The 14,765-nt window shown below is 43.3% G+C and overlaps 1 long non-coding RNA gene across 1 annotated transcript; it reads right to left on the bottom strand.

Annotated features, from left to right (window-relative positions):
• Nucleotides 1-7,142: 7,142 nt before the first annotated feature.
• On the bottom strand, nucleotides 7,143-13,338 carry LOC116659854. The gene is made up of 2 exons (XR_004315211.1): nucleotides 12,744-13,338; nucleotides 7,143-12,057 (listed from the first exon to the last, which is right to left on the bottom strand). It is a non-coding gene; the product is annotated as an uncharacterized LOC116659854 (long non-coding RNA).
• Between the last annotated feature and the right edge of the window lie 1,427 nt (nucleotides 13,339-14,765).

Genomic DNA, 14,765 nt, shown 5'->3' with positions numbered 1-14,765 from the left:
TCCTCCGTGTGACCACACACAGCTCCAGCCAGACTAGCCTCCCACCACCCCAGGAGCTCACCGCACACATGCCTTCCTGTGTTCCAGCTGTTGTCCACACTGCAGTGTTCCCTCCAGGGGCCTCTTTATGGTGGCCATTGCTTCCGGTGACCCAGCATGCATTGCTCCTTTTCTCTTTCTTCTGGTATCAGAACCAACTCACCAGCCACCAGCAGGGATAGACGTGTAAACCCAGCTCGTTAATCATGGTGCCTCTTCCCTGGGCAACAGTTTTGGGGAGAGCTAAATGGTCCAAGTGGGGCCAGAGTCCCTCCTTGACTCTTCCTTCTCCTAGAGCTAACTGAGAAGCCTGCCTCCTGCGTCTGGGGTCACTGTGCCAGAGAATGTTCACCTGGAAGAACACCCCATCTGCAGAATTAAAGGAAAAGGTGACAGAGAGAGAGAAAGAGAGATTCCTTGCTTAAGTACTGGATCTGCCCTGAGGTTCCTGGTAACATAAGTCAGTCCATCACAGTTTAGCTTAAGGAACTCTGAGTCAGTTTTGTGACCTGCAACTGAAAGAATCCTGACAAATACACCTTACTGTGTTCTCCCGTTGCCCTGGAGTTTTCGCCTATTGTAACACACGTCACACCACCTAGTAATTATAATTACCTGTTTATTTGTGTATATCCCCCACTGAAAGCCCTTTACTGCAAGGCCCACGCTTATTCACCACTGGGTGCCTGGAACCTAGTTTTGTGCCTGACTATCCTTGGGCAGTCAATAAATATTCCATGGAAACTGCATTTTTGCCTTTTTTAATTCTTCCCATCACTTAAGGCCTTAGCCTCCAAGTCCTTCGTGCAGCATTCCACCAAGCGGGAGCACCCACCTGAACTGTCCAGGAGAAAGCAAGCCCCCATCAGAGCTGCATTCTCCTCGCCCTAGTGACTCGAGTCAGAAGTGATGTCTCCCTCACAGGAGCTCCTGTATCTCATGTAACCAGTGGCATCTACTCATACTGTCTTAAAGGGGAATGCAAATAACTTAGAACTAATATAGGTTTTCAGATGTGGTTGTAAATGCAAGGCAAGGACCTAGCACAATGCCTCATACAAAAGAAGCCACAGTTGTTGAACGGCCAGCTGAATGCACAGTGATCAGCACTTCAGAGGTTAGATGGAAGCTGGTAGTCTGTTACTGGCTGTGGGGGCCTTGTGCTAAGTGGGTCACGGGGCAGATTCAGAGGAACCTGAAAGAAGGGGAAAGCTGAACCACACTTTTGCAGAATGTGTGAATGCTGTTTGAAAATCTACTTAAGCCATGACAAGTGACCACAGCTGACAAATAGCTGTGGTTATTTTTTACGCCCACATGTCTCATTACTTGGTAAAGGCCATTAACTTGTCCAAGCTGAGTAGCTGGAAGGAGAGATGAGGCATGAGGAGAGCAGGTCAGAGTTTCTAATGCCTGCCGCTCTGATAAGGGGAAACCGAGTGTTGCCAAGAGGAAAGGTCAAAAGCCCTGGCACCAGCACTGTGTTCCCACCTCTCATATCAGCCACACGCTTTTCTTTGGCTGTGTCTTCCATACGTAATTAGCAATAGTCTGACTCAATCAACTTCTCTGATGGAACATAAGCCCCAGAAGGCCAGGGACTTGGTCTGCCTTGTTCAATGCTCAGCCTCCCAGTACCTGATACAGTTCCTGGTCCTTATGTCTGGGGCCATAGTAGGAGCTCCATACATAGTAATTGAGTTCATGTCTCTACAACACTGGACACGGCTTGTTTACCTTTTGTGTATCTTGCTAAGATATTTGTATGTCGAGACTTCCCTTTTCTGACACAGATGTCAAAAGAACATCTCCAAGTCCAAGTCCCATGATATCAGTGAGCGCCAGTGCCTTATTCACTGAAGTATCTCTAGTGCCCAATACAGGAGACTTTCTGTCAATATTTATGGAATGAATGATTTAAGTATTTTTTTTTAGTTTATTTACTTTTAATTTTCTTTTTTGTTGTAGAAGGAGTAGGTAATTAGATTTATTTGCTTATTTTTAGATGAGGTACTGGGGATTGAACCCAGGACCTCGTGCATGCTAAGCACGTGCTCTACCACTTGAGCTACACCCTCCCCCCGAATGATCTAAGTATTAGCGAAGTTTAAATTAAACAAAGAAATGGAAATGAGCAGCTCAGATTTAGTAAGCAGGTTCTGCTATGTTTGTTTTAACCTTTACAGTTTGTAGGTATTCTCACAAACATCCCCTCAGTTGACTCTAAACCTCTGGGGTTTATTTTGTCAATTTTATAGACAAGGGAATAGGCTCAGAGGACCCACAGGGCTTGTCTAAGTTACATGGCTTGCAGGCTGGGACTTGAACCCAAGATCTGAATCCAGACTGTATGATCTTTCTACTTTTTTCATGGATGGCAGCTGAAGATGAGACAGAATTGTTAGAAAACCATCAACAATTTATAATTGGAATTATAGAATCTTAGAGTTGCAAACGGCCTCATACATCACAAATTCCAAACCACTCCCTCACTTTTCAAAATAGGAAAGAAGGTTTGGAGAACATCTATGATCTATCCTAAGGCACACCTTCAGTCTGAGGAGTAATTACTCTGAAGCTGCCTCCTCCACTGATGGCCTCTGGTTTGTCCTCAGAGCTGACTCTCAGGTAGACATTGTGGACTGAGCTCGGAGACCAAGCTCCCCTCTGCTTTCCTGCATCCAAGGCCCCTGGAAGCCTGGTTCCTTTCTGACGGGAGCCTGGCCCTTGGTGAAGGAAATTCGATTTTAATCTGTCTCTCTTTCTGTCATTTTTTTTTCCTTCTTTCTTATTTACCTTGCCAGGTGAGGGGTGAGGGTTGTAAAAGAGGCATCCAGTCTTCAAGCTTCCCTGCTCCCTCCCCTGTAAGATCTGGTTTGAAAGTTAACAAAAATAACCCCACTTACCTCTTTATTTATTTACTGTTTTTGAACAAGTGTAACTGAGTCCACTTTTGTTTTTCTTTGTCTGATGTCCGTGGTGAAGACCCTCCAGCTACCCAAGGGTACACTCTGCACAGAACTCAGCAGAATCTTGCCCTGGTCTTGAAGGAGTAATTTCACTAGGCCTTAGAGAGGAGAGGCTCCATTGTTTGGCCTTGCGCATCACTCTTGTTTTAGGAGTCAAATCTGACAACAGAAGAGCACAAATATAAATTTTACTAGTGATCAAAGAAAAGTAATGAAATACCATTTCCCACCATCAAATAGGCAAAAAATTAGAGCAATGGATACTCTGTGCTGGCAAGGGGATGCAAAAATGAGCACTGATACACTGCTGCACCTTTGGGGAATGCAGCCTACTGTCTGTTAAAATAAAAAACACAGAGATTATACAGGAGAAATGTAGAGATCAAGGTTTCAGTTAGTAAAGTGATATGTTTAATTTTTTCCTTTTAGGGGACGGTAAATTAGGCTTATTCATTTTTTTTATTTTTGGAGGAAGTCCTGGGGATTGAACCCAGGACCTCCTAAATGCCAAGCATGCACTCTACCACTTGAGCTATACCCTCCCCCATATGTTCAAGAAAGTTTACTAAAGCTCTGTTTGTAATTACCAAAACCTAAAAACAATTTGAATTTGTCAGGAAATCTGCAATACAGAATACATCATGCAATTATTTTTTTAATGAGTTAGGACTCCATGTGTGTACTTGGAAAGCTGTCTAGGAATATATTATATAAATGTAGTGATAAAGTTGCAGAATAATATTAATAGAATATCTTACTTTTGGAAAAAATAAGGTAATCTTTTTATGGGTGTATACACGATTACAGACCCTTCTGGACCGATGATGGGGTTACATCCCAATAAACCCACCATAAGCTGAAGATGCATTTAATACACCTGACCTTCTGAACATCATAGCTGAGCCTAGCCTACCTTACACATGCTCAGAATACTTCCATTAGGCAAAATCATTTAACACAAAGCCCATTTTATAATGAAGTTTTGAATATCTCATGTAATGTATTGAAAACTGTACTAAAAGTGAGCATCAGAATGGTTGTGTGGGTGCTGGTTGTTCACCCTCGAGGTCACGGGGCTGCCCAGGAGCTGCCCAGCGACAAGAGTGTGGTTCCGCAGATCACCAACGTGGGAAAGGACCAACATCCAGAATTCAAGTATGCTTTCCACTGAGTGCGTATCTCTTCTAAATGATCATAAAGTTGAAAAGTTGTAAGTCAAACCATCGTGAGGCGGGGACCATCTGTGTGTGAGTGTGGAGAGAGAAATGGCAGGATTCCGTCTCAGCTAATGAGGTTCGTGCCTGGAGGGTGGAGACATGAACACGTCTGTTCTGACTTGGTGTAACAAGCATGCTTTGCCACTGTGATTTTTTTTTTTTAATTTAAGTGAAAAATTGTTGACAGAATGGGTTTGAGAGATAGACAGATGGGTTATCATCTAATTTCTGTCACTTAATAGTTGTGAGAGGTTTGGTAAAGTACTTAACCTCAGTCCTTATCTGTAAAAGGGTTAGTAATGTCTACCTCACCGTGTTTGATTGAAAGAAGTGAAGTATACAAAGCATGTAACACATTGTAATCCTATAAACGCTAGTTTCTTCTTCCTTCTACACAAGCAGTTTGGAGTAGAGTGTTAACCCGTGCGGTATGTGTTGGTTCTGCAGTGTGTGTTATCCTGATGTGCACAGCGTGGCCCTGGCCTACTGGAGGGGTGGATTAGTGTCTCCCTTCCCCCACTTGGTCCTCATAGAGACAAAGAGTAACATACAATGGTGCCTCAGCCCTCTGGGGATGACTCACCTGGCACCGGAGTTATCAGTAACCCAGCTGTGATGGAGGGAGAGGGCCTCTGGCTAGTCAAAATGGATGTCTGAAGTTCAAGCTCCCACCGGGCCATTTATTCTTATTTTAGAAAACCCAAACAAGCTTCTCCAGCGATGATGCTGTGGCAGGCACCCCAAGAACAGCCGGCGGGGGTCGGGGGCGGTGAGCCCAGGGGTGTACGGAAGACTCAAACGCAAACACAGATTGTCAGGGAGCCAGGTGGTCTGTGGCCAGGCCCTGTTTTCACAGCGAACAACTGATCCTCACAATGACAATGCTGGATTATTGAGGAAAAACTAATTCATGCTTTGTGTAATCCTGTAAAGGCCCCTTATTAGAGGGTGAAACAGTCTAGCAGTATTACCAGCAAAGACGATTACACTTTGCAGTTTTACTACGCAAAAAGTGAATTTTGTTTTGTATTAGTGCCAGAATATAGCAGAGGCCTTCATCCCATGAGGGAAAGACAGAGCAGCTGCCCATGGTTAGAAACCTGCCCAATTGAGTGTGACGGGCATTAGAAATTGTTGAGAAAGGATCTTAACCTGGAACAACGGGATGATTTCTTACAAGTGCATTGTTTGCTTTTTGACTAAAAGAAGTTCCACAATCCGTAATCCAAAATCCTTGGGGCCTGGTGAGTTCTGAAATTCAGAATTTTTCAGATTTCTTAAAGGTAGCATGTACACATACCATATGTGATGTAACAGCCCCGGCAGGGTCTAAGGCAGCACACAATAGTCAAATGTATTAATATTTCTATAGAGAAACACTCATTAAGACAAATAGTATATAGCTTATTTAAATAACAAAACACTAAATGAAACAGTGGGATAGATATAGAATGTAAATACTCTAGTAATCTTATTTCTAAGAAAACATTTTATAAATCTTCAAATATATGCAGTTTCGAATTCAGCTAAATATGCCTATGCGTGGCCAAACCCTGAACATCCATCACCCCTGGTTGCATGAGCATCTCAGGAGAGGAACCTGAGTGCCTGTCACCAGCAGCAGCTGGAGGTGGCACCTGATGTTTGCAGGAGCGGGACTGAGGGCAACGCTTTAATAGGGGCCATTTTAAGGGCTTTTCCTGTGTCAAATGTTCCAGCAACTTACGTTTCCATCTGAGCAGTCCCTCTTAAATTATGAAACCATCATACACTCATCATGCTCATTGACAGATGTGCAGGGTTCAAGGCTAGCCACTGACTGATCGCACATTTTCACCACGTCATATAGGGATTTTTTTTACCACCTGTGTTTACAAATTCATCTTCATCATCACTGATATCTATATTTAAAACCATTTTACACACCCATTAGGATAGCTATTGTCAAAAAAATCAAAACCACAAGTGTTGGAAGGGATGAGGAGAAATTGGAACCCTTGGGCACTGTTGGTGGGAATGTGACATCGTGCATTTACTGTGGAAAAGAGCATGGCAGTTCCTCAAAAAATTGAAAATAGAATTACCGTATAATCCAGCAACTCCACTTCTGGGTAGATACTCAAAAGAACTTAAAACAGCATCTCAAACAGATATTTGTACACTCATTTTCACAGCAGCACTCTTCACAATAGCTAAAACATGGAAGCAACCCAAATGTGCATCACTAATGAGTGGATATACAAAATGTAGTACACACATACGATGGAATATTGTCCAGCCTTAAAAAGGAAGGTGATTCTGCAATATGCTACAATAGGCATGAACCTTGAGGACATTGTTCTGAGTGAAATAAGCCAGCGGCACACAAAAAAGACAGACACTATATGATTCCACCTATTTGAGGTAAAGTACCCCAAATCCTAAGACAGAAATGATAATGGTGGTTGCCAGGCATTGGGAGAGGGATGGCTGGGGAGTTACTATTTATAAGTAAAGAGTTTAAGTTTCACAAGATGAAAAAAGTTATGGGGATGAATGATGGTGATGGTTGTACAAAATGTGACTGGATTTTAGTACCACTGAACTGTACACTTAAAAATGGTTAAGACGGTAAATTTCATGATGTATTTTACCACACAAAAATATATCCATACAAAATCTTAAAAAAAAAAAACATTCTTAGGCCATTTCCCCACTCAAGACATGCATAGCAGAAGCACTGTGGTCAATGTGAGACATTTCTTTGATGTCAGCTTAGTTTATACTTTTAGCTGATAAACTTTTGGCATGAGGCAGTCTTCTCATTAGTGATATGAAATCCTTCAAAGTCTTCATCTGTAAATTTAGTTTCTAACATCACTGTAAAGCAAAGTCTGTGCCAAGCATTTTTATAAACAGACTTTTAATTTTGGAATAATCTTAGATTTTCAGAAAAGTTGCAAAGATAGTACAGAGGTCCCCATACCCTGTACCCATCTTCCACTAATGTTAAATAACCATGGCACGTTTGTCAAAACTACGAAGTTAACAATGGTATGAACTGCTATTCCTCGAAGCCCACACTTTAGCAGATTTCACCAGTTTTCCCATTAATGGCCTTTCTTCTGTTCTAGGATTCAATCCAGGATGCCTCATTGTGTTTAATCATCACATCTCCTTAGTCTCCTCAAGTTTATGGCAGTTTCTCAGTTTTTCCTTGTTTTTCATGACCTTGAAACTGTTGAGGAATGCTGGTCAGGTATTTTGTAAAACGTCCCTCGATTTGAGTTGATCTGATTTTTCTCACGATCAGTGTGTGGTTATGCATCATAGCAATGACAAGCATTTTTAATATTGATTTATCAACATAATTCCAAGCCTTGGCAACTGTGTTAATGGCATCCTGGAGGCTGAAATTTCCAGAGAAGTCTTTGTCTCTGGGACCCTTGTTCACAGCAGCAAGCAAGCACCTAGGACAATTTTTGTCTTATTTCTTAAATGACTTTACTTGTTCTTCCTGGAGGGTAAAATGCCACACTGGCATCACAAGAAGTTCAGGACAGGTGAGTGGAGCACTTCTCTAGGGACAGCGAAACCTCACAGTCCTTCCTGACAAGCCCGTCTGCCGCGAACACCTGTGGCTGTGGTGAAATTGTTACTGACCTGGCACGGTATTTCTCTGGATACCGTGTTTTGTCTTGTTTTGTTTTTTGGCGGGGGGAGGTAATTAGGTTTTTTAAATTTGTTTTTAGAGGAGGTACTGGCGATTGAACCCAGGACCTCGTGCCTACTTATCATGTGCTCTACCACTGAGCTGTACTCCCCCCACCACCCCATTGCTGTGTTTTGCTCGCATGGTGCAGCCCAGGTGAGTTCTGTACACATTTCCATCGTCTTGGATGCTGCCCTTTCTGGTTTTGTGTAATCGACAGAATGGGCGACAGTGACACACCCAAAGCTCTCGGATCTCACTTCAGCACCGTCACTGTTTGTCCGGGACTGTGTCTCCAGGAAAGATCTGTTTCATCAGCATTGCAATTTGCTGAAGAATGATTTTTTTTTTTTAATGAGCTATGCCTTTATCAAACTCACTATCAATTTTCTGACACTTTCTGATCATTAGAAGCGTTTTCCAGTTGATCTTCAGGTTACTTTACACAGCGATAAGCCTCAGTCTCTGTAGCTGATCTATAAAAGGTTCTCACGCACACTTCAGGGTCCGTTCTTCACGGCACAGTCTAGCGAGATTCTGGTCACATGTTCCCTTTGCATTGGATCCACGCAACCAAAACATGGTCCAGATCTCAGACTTATGTCCTAAGCAGTGTTCTCCTATTTTTGTTTTTGTTCATCATCACTGTACACCTTAAATGACTCCTGTTTCTTTAAGTTATACATAATAATGCTTCTGCGCCATGATCTGCATTGAAATGCCTCACAGACACCAGGCTCAAGCTTCTGTAAGAACCTCACTCTCTCCTGCTGTTCATGGGAGATGCTTTTCTTTTCATCTTCTCGCTGTGACAACAGGGTATCCTTGACTCTGACGTTTTCATGGTTACAAAAGAACAACAACAAAAAAAGCAACAAAACACCAGCCCTCGGCAGATATTTCGGGAGGAATGTTATGACACAACTTAGTTCAAGCCAGATTTTGCTGCAAAATAAGTTTTGTGCCAAACTTACAGAATAACTTTTGGTTTTAAGAGCTTTCAGTCTTCAGAATTACAAATGAGGAGTGTGGGCCTAATTTTTTGAAAGAAATATTTTATGTAATGAAAGAAATAACAGCTCCATCATACATTCATTAAAAAATGTTTCCTGAGCACCTAGGATAGTGTCTCCCATTTTTCTTTTCTTTTTTTTTTTTAATTTTTAACCAGAGACCCCTTCAGCCTTGGAGCTCTATACAGACAACCGCCAAACAAAGCTTCTGATCGGCATGATCAGCCAGTGTAACCACATGGAAATGATGTCATTTAGAGAGACAACCTATTTTGACTTGTATACCAATTCACGTTCTGCATAAAATTTATTAGCTTAATATATATTGTAGCTTAAATATATATTGAAAATAGCATCGATTCCTCTTGCTGGTTTTACTGGAAGTCCAAGGGTCTTTGGCTGCAAACTGCCACACACGTCTCGGGTTCTGCACCCAAAAGTAAATGTCCAGTCCTTGAAAGTTCAAAAGTGAGTCACATGTGGGCCACACGTACAAAGGGGAGGCATGGATGTCCGTGGATCCGGACTTGATTGGCAGTTTAGAATGAGACCTGAGTAGTTCGTGGACCTTGCGCTCACAAGGCTTTTTAGCAAGTAGAAGCAGAAGTGGGACTTCCGAGGAGGAGTGACGGGGAGACCAGGGGAGAAGTGGGAAGCCCTCACAGAGCACGTGACACCTGTACCAGGCCTCGCAGGATGGGTGGGGTGTTAGTGGGTGGGTGGAAGAGAGCGCTAGGGACCCCCCACCCTGACATCTGTGCCCTCCTCCTTCCTCAGCAGATCTCCTTATGTGGCTGAAAGAAAGGCTACGTTTCCCAGCCTCCCCTGCAGCTGGGAGAGGCCACTGACTGACCTCTAGCCGGGGGCGTGGAAGCAGACACAGGGCGCACAGCCTAGGCAGTGATGCGTAAAGGCGGGTGTCCGATGGTCGCTGAGTAGCTGAGGGAAGTAGCAAGATGGTACAGAAAAGAAGAAATAAAGCCTCATGCAATCGCTTAGAGCCTGAGGGAATACCTTCCCCTCTGCTGTTTCTCAATAGCGATTCAGCCCTGAATTGAGGGGGTCCTAGCACAACAAACAGCCCAGCCAGAACCTTGTCCTGTGGGATCAGTACCACCTCACGGCCAGAAAGTTCCTTAATAGAGCCACTGTCCACTTGTCCATCTGTCTGCGGGGGAAGGGCCAGTGCCCCGCCTGTAACACCTCATAAATAGCCCAGTCCCTTTCACATCCCGGCTGTCACCCTGTCAGGCATTTACGTGTATTTAGTCTTTCCATTTAAAGGGATTACTACAGAGTACGCCCAATTTTAGCTTACTTTACCTGTTACAGGACAAAATCAGCCACAAAGAATAAACAGGAGACAAACCACTGCAGAGGGTAGTGTCAGGCATAGGTTCCTGTAATAAAAAGTAAGCCCCACTACAGTAACCTAAGGATGGTAGTCCTCTGGTTTCCACCTGTCGTCAAGGAGCCCCGTGTGAGAGCTTCAGAGGCGTTTACTAATGTCCTCCCATGAGCCTTACATCCTCTGGGAGGTTTCACACGCTTACTGGAATTTCAGCTACAATGTTGCTATTGTGCAACTGGAACCCACATTTCCCAGTACCCAGACTAGTATGTTGTCTCCCCATGTAACAATTGGAAAAATAGAAATAAAAGTAACTTCTGCCAAAATTGACAATAAAACATATAAAGCTTTGGGTCTGAAGTGGGTTATTTTTGTACAATGACCAATGGTATTTGAATGACCAATTAGTATCTGAATTACCAGTAGGTGTGTTAGCAATGGCACTCCCCAAAACTGGTTTTAAAATAGAAAACATAACCACAGAATATCTCCAAGAAGAAATTTAGTGTGTCAACACTACAGAGATTTTAAAAAATGTCAAAGACATGCATAGATTCTATTTTTTAAAAAGGGGGCAGAAATTTTAGTTGGAACATAAAACTAACATCACCTAGCTGTCAAGTCCTCCCCTAAATGTTATGACCTCATGCATTAACGTTTACCAATCCAATTTTTTGACAAGGTGTACAAGAAAGAATCCTTAAGTTTATTCACTTTGCTAAGTAAGGAATGTAACATATGTCAATTCTTCCATTATGTTTGCTTCTTAAGAGCAAGAATATTAACAGAAGTTTGGTTATGCTAACAGCCCCTCAGGTTCCTCCCAGACCTCTGGGGCTACAAATTCATTCTCTAGCACATGTTGCCAAATGCAACATGGTTTTTTTTTTTTTTGTCAGTTTTTTTTTAAATTGCAATGTGTTTGAATCAGCAAAACTTCTGTCAAATGTTTTTGGATATGTAAAACTTTTTTTTTTTGTAAGTTGTTCCTTAGTTCCAAGATTTTCTAATTTTTCTGGATTTCTGGATAGATATTTGTATTTCTCTTTTTTCCAAAAAAATATACTGCCTGACTTGTAAAACCCAGGAACTTCCAAGGGCATGGTACTAACCAGCTTGACTCCCTTCCTGATCAGTGCCATTGATACAGTCTGGGCTCATCAGGGAGACAAAGCCAGCCGGTCTTCTTGTCCCCTGGGGCCCAGACTTGGTTTGAAGCAGGGAACCCTGGCCGGGCCTCCCTGGCTTTCAGAGATAATAGTGACAGGGTGGGTCCCGGGAGGCTGGTTGAGGACTCAGCTTTGCAGGGAAGCCACCACATCAGACTCTGTTACTGTTATTTTAGAGGTTTCATTTATCACAGACAAAGCCTGGTTTGCTCTTTAACCACTAATCCGTTTTTCAGCTTTGCTGACTTCTCTAGGGTGAGCTGCCTGTTAGAAATGCAAAATCTCTGGCCCCACCCAAGACCTACTAGATCAGAATGTGCATTCCTAATAAGGTCTCCCATGTGATTTGCTTGTACGTTAAAGTTTGACAGCACTGGGTTAGGGGCCTTGAGGAGACTGGAGAATGGGGAATAGTATAGAGTTGACCAGAAGCATGACAGGACGGCCCAACAGTGGACCTGAGTTACCTGAGCTTGTAACCCTGTGTCTTGTGGTCCCGATCCCCATAGCTGTGTGATATCCTGCAGCACCTCTTAGGCAGCTCAAGCATAGACACAAAGTCCTGCATTCAGACTGACATGAGGTTGAGATCAGCAGAAGAGGCACATCTGAAAGAGAAAAGATTCAGAGTTGATCATGAGAATGGCCACAATGATGCAGAATGGTGTGGAATCTGGGTAGGAAGGAGGGTGGCCATGAAGGAAGGGAGTGACAGCCTGTGTACTTCTAGTAGCTTGAAGCAGGTAAGTTGGTGGGGGTGCTGCATGGCAGAGTAGTGGTCTGAGATTGCTGCACAGGAGCTGGGGAACCACTGATAGGGCTAGAGAAAACTGCCCAGTAGAATGTTTCTAGATGATGGAAATGTCCTGTATCTGAGCTCATATAGCATCCCCTAGCCACATGTGACTATTGAGCACTTGAAATATGACTGAGGAATGGAATTTTAAATTTTATTTGGTTTTAATTAAGATAGCTACATGTGGCTAGGGGCTACCATATTTAGACAGGCCAGGTCTAGAGTTTGCAGTCTTATGGGATCCTAAATTGTCAATTTGGGCAGAAGTTTTTACTTCAAATATAAATTTGTATGTTAAAGAGGGATATCTTAGTATTTTACACCTAAAATTAACTCAAAGACACAGAACTCAAGGCATTACCTCTCAGCTGCATAGAACCCATGATCTGATGAAACAGATGACTGAGGCAGTACTACTCAAGGAAGGAAAGAGATCAAGATAGAAGGATGCAATGGAAAACAAGCCAGGGAGAGTGACACTCTTTTCTGGTTGGTCACCTGAAACCAAGAGGGAACTTTACGGTGAGTGGGCCAGCACCTCCGAGTCCCAGCGCGGCAGTCAACCAGCGGCCTTCGAGAGCTGGGGCCTGTGGCTTCCCGCACGCAGCCAACTTGTGCCGGGGATTTCCTCTCCCAAAGAGAGGTTTAGGGCTCTGTCCTTCTGGGGAAGGAGGGGGACTGGGTTCCGGTCCAATGAATTCCTGACAGCACAGTCCCCTCTTCTGACACCTGCTCACTACACCGGGGGTTCGCAACCTTGGCTGCCTAAAAATCACACGGGCAGCTTGAAGAATCCAGACTCCCAGCCATCCTCCAACATTCTGATTCAGTAGGTCTGGAATAGAGCCAAGAAACTGAAAAAAAAAAAGTTTTAAGTCGTATTAAATATAAAAGGATGTACACAGTGAAAGTGGCTCTCTCCAACCCCAGTTCCTAGACCCCAGTTCTCTCTAGAGGAAGTTTTATGTCTATCCTTTGAGAGGTATTAAATATGTAAGTATGTGTGTATATGTCTTTTAAGAATTGTGAAATATCCACCTGTCTTATTTAAGAATGTATAAAACATATCTACAGTCTTGCACGTAGGCTAAGAAACAGGACAGGGCCCTGTCTGGTCACACCATCTCCCCTCCCGGGTAACCACCATCCTAACCTGGGTGGTAATCATTCCCTTGCTTTATTTATTTCTGCAGCTAAGTATGCTCTCCCAAATGTCATATTGTTAGCTCAGCCTAACTCGCTTGAGTGCACCACACTTTATCCAGTTTACCACTGGTGGACATCTAGGTTATGTCCAGCTTCTGGCTGTTGAAAAAAAAATGCTATCATGAAAGTTCTGCTGCCTGAGTCCTGATGCACGGAAGCACACATTTCAGTATGGTCTACACCTGGAATGGAATTGCTAGGACACAGGTGTGCGTATCAACAGCAGACCATCTGCACTCCGTACTGTCAGCGCCAAATTTTTGCCAATCAAGTGAACGTATAATTGTATTTCATTATGGCTTTAATTTGCATTCCCATCATGATTAATGAGGTTGAGCGTTGTCTCAAATATTACTTGGCCACTTGCATTGCCTCTATTGTGGAGTTCCTGTTCAAGGCTTTCAACCATTTTTCAATTACATTTTTGAACTCTTTTGTCAGATTTCTTTATGTATTCTGGATACCAGTCCTTTGTTGATTGTGTGTCACGAACATCGTCACCCACTTTGTGGCTTGCCTCTTCACTCACTGGAGCCTTTCTTTTTTTGAAGTAATTTTAGATTTACAGAAAAGTTGCAAAAGTAATACCTTTCATCTAATTTCCCCTAACATTAAGAACATATAACCACAGTACAACGATCATGATCAGGACATAAACACTAATATCACAGTAAATTAAATCATCTTACTGCGTCGGGGGGGGTGGGTAGGGACAAGTGGCAGGGGGCGCACTCGTGATGCCGCTGCTGGTCCCGTGACAGCCTAGCCCCTTGGAAGCGGGCCTGCTGAACATTCTGCTCAGCAGCAGCCATTCACTCTTTCATCTCAAGCTGCTCCGTCCCAAGTCAACCTGCATGACCTTATTTTCCTCTTTGGGGTGACCCCTCTTCACCCCTTTCCCCAATCTTTTCATCTCAGCCCGAAGTCTCAGAGATGATATAAATGTGTCTTGAAATAAGCTACAGTTCTTCTACAGAAGGCTGCTCTTCCTCAAGGATCCATTAACACAGGAGTTATTCTCTATGCTCCTGTTCAAGTGCTCTGAAGGTTTACCGGCCTGTTTAAACTGCAGCGCCTCAACAGGGCATCAGGGGACCGCAGGGAAGCCGAGGTGTCCTAAAATGTTTATGTAAGATTGTGTCTGCATTTATCTGGGAGAGGAGCCATTAAGAATTCACCAAGCTTGTTTTAAAAAGGCTAAGAATCAGTGTATTAAATTCTGTATTTGTTTTTTAACAAGGATTGGCTGGAGGGAAAATGTCCCGGCTGGGAGTCACCCTCCAACTCATGTTCATGCAAATGATTATTGATTTT

The sequence above is a fragment of the Camelus ferus genome, chromosome 25, assembly GCF_009834535.1.
Source record: "Camelus ferus isolate YT-003-E chromosome 25, BCGSAC_Cfer_1.0, whole genome shotgun sequence".
Classification (NCBI taxonomy): Eukaryota; Metazoa; Chordata; class Mammalia; order Artiodactyla; family Camelidae; genus Camelus; species Camelus ferus.
The sequence above is the reverse complement of the archived record's forward strand: the minus strand, read 5'-3'. Positions and strand labels throughout refer to the sequence as shown.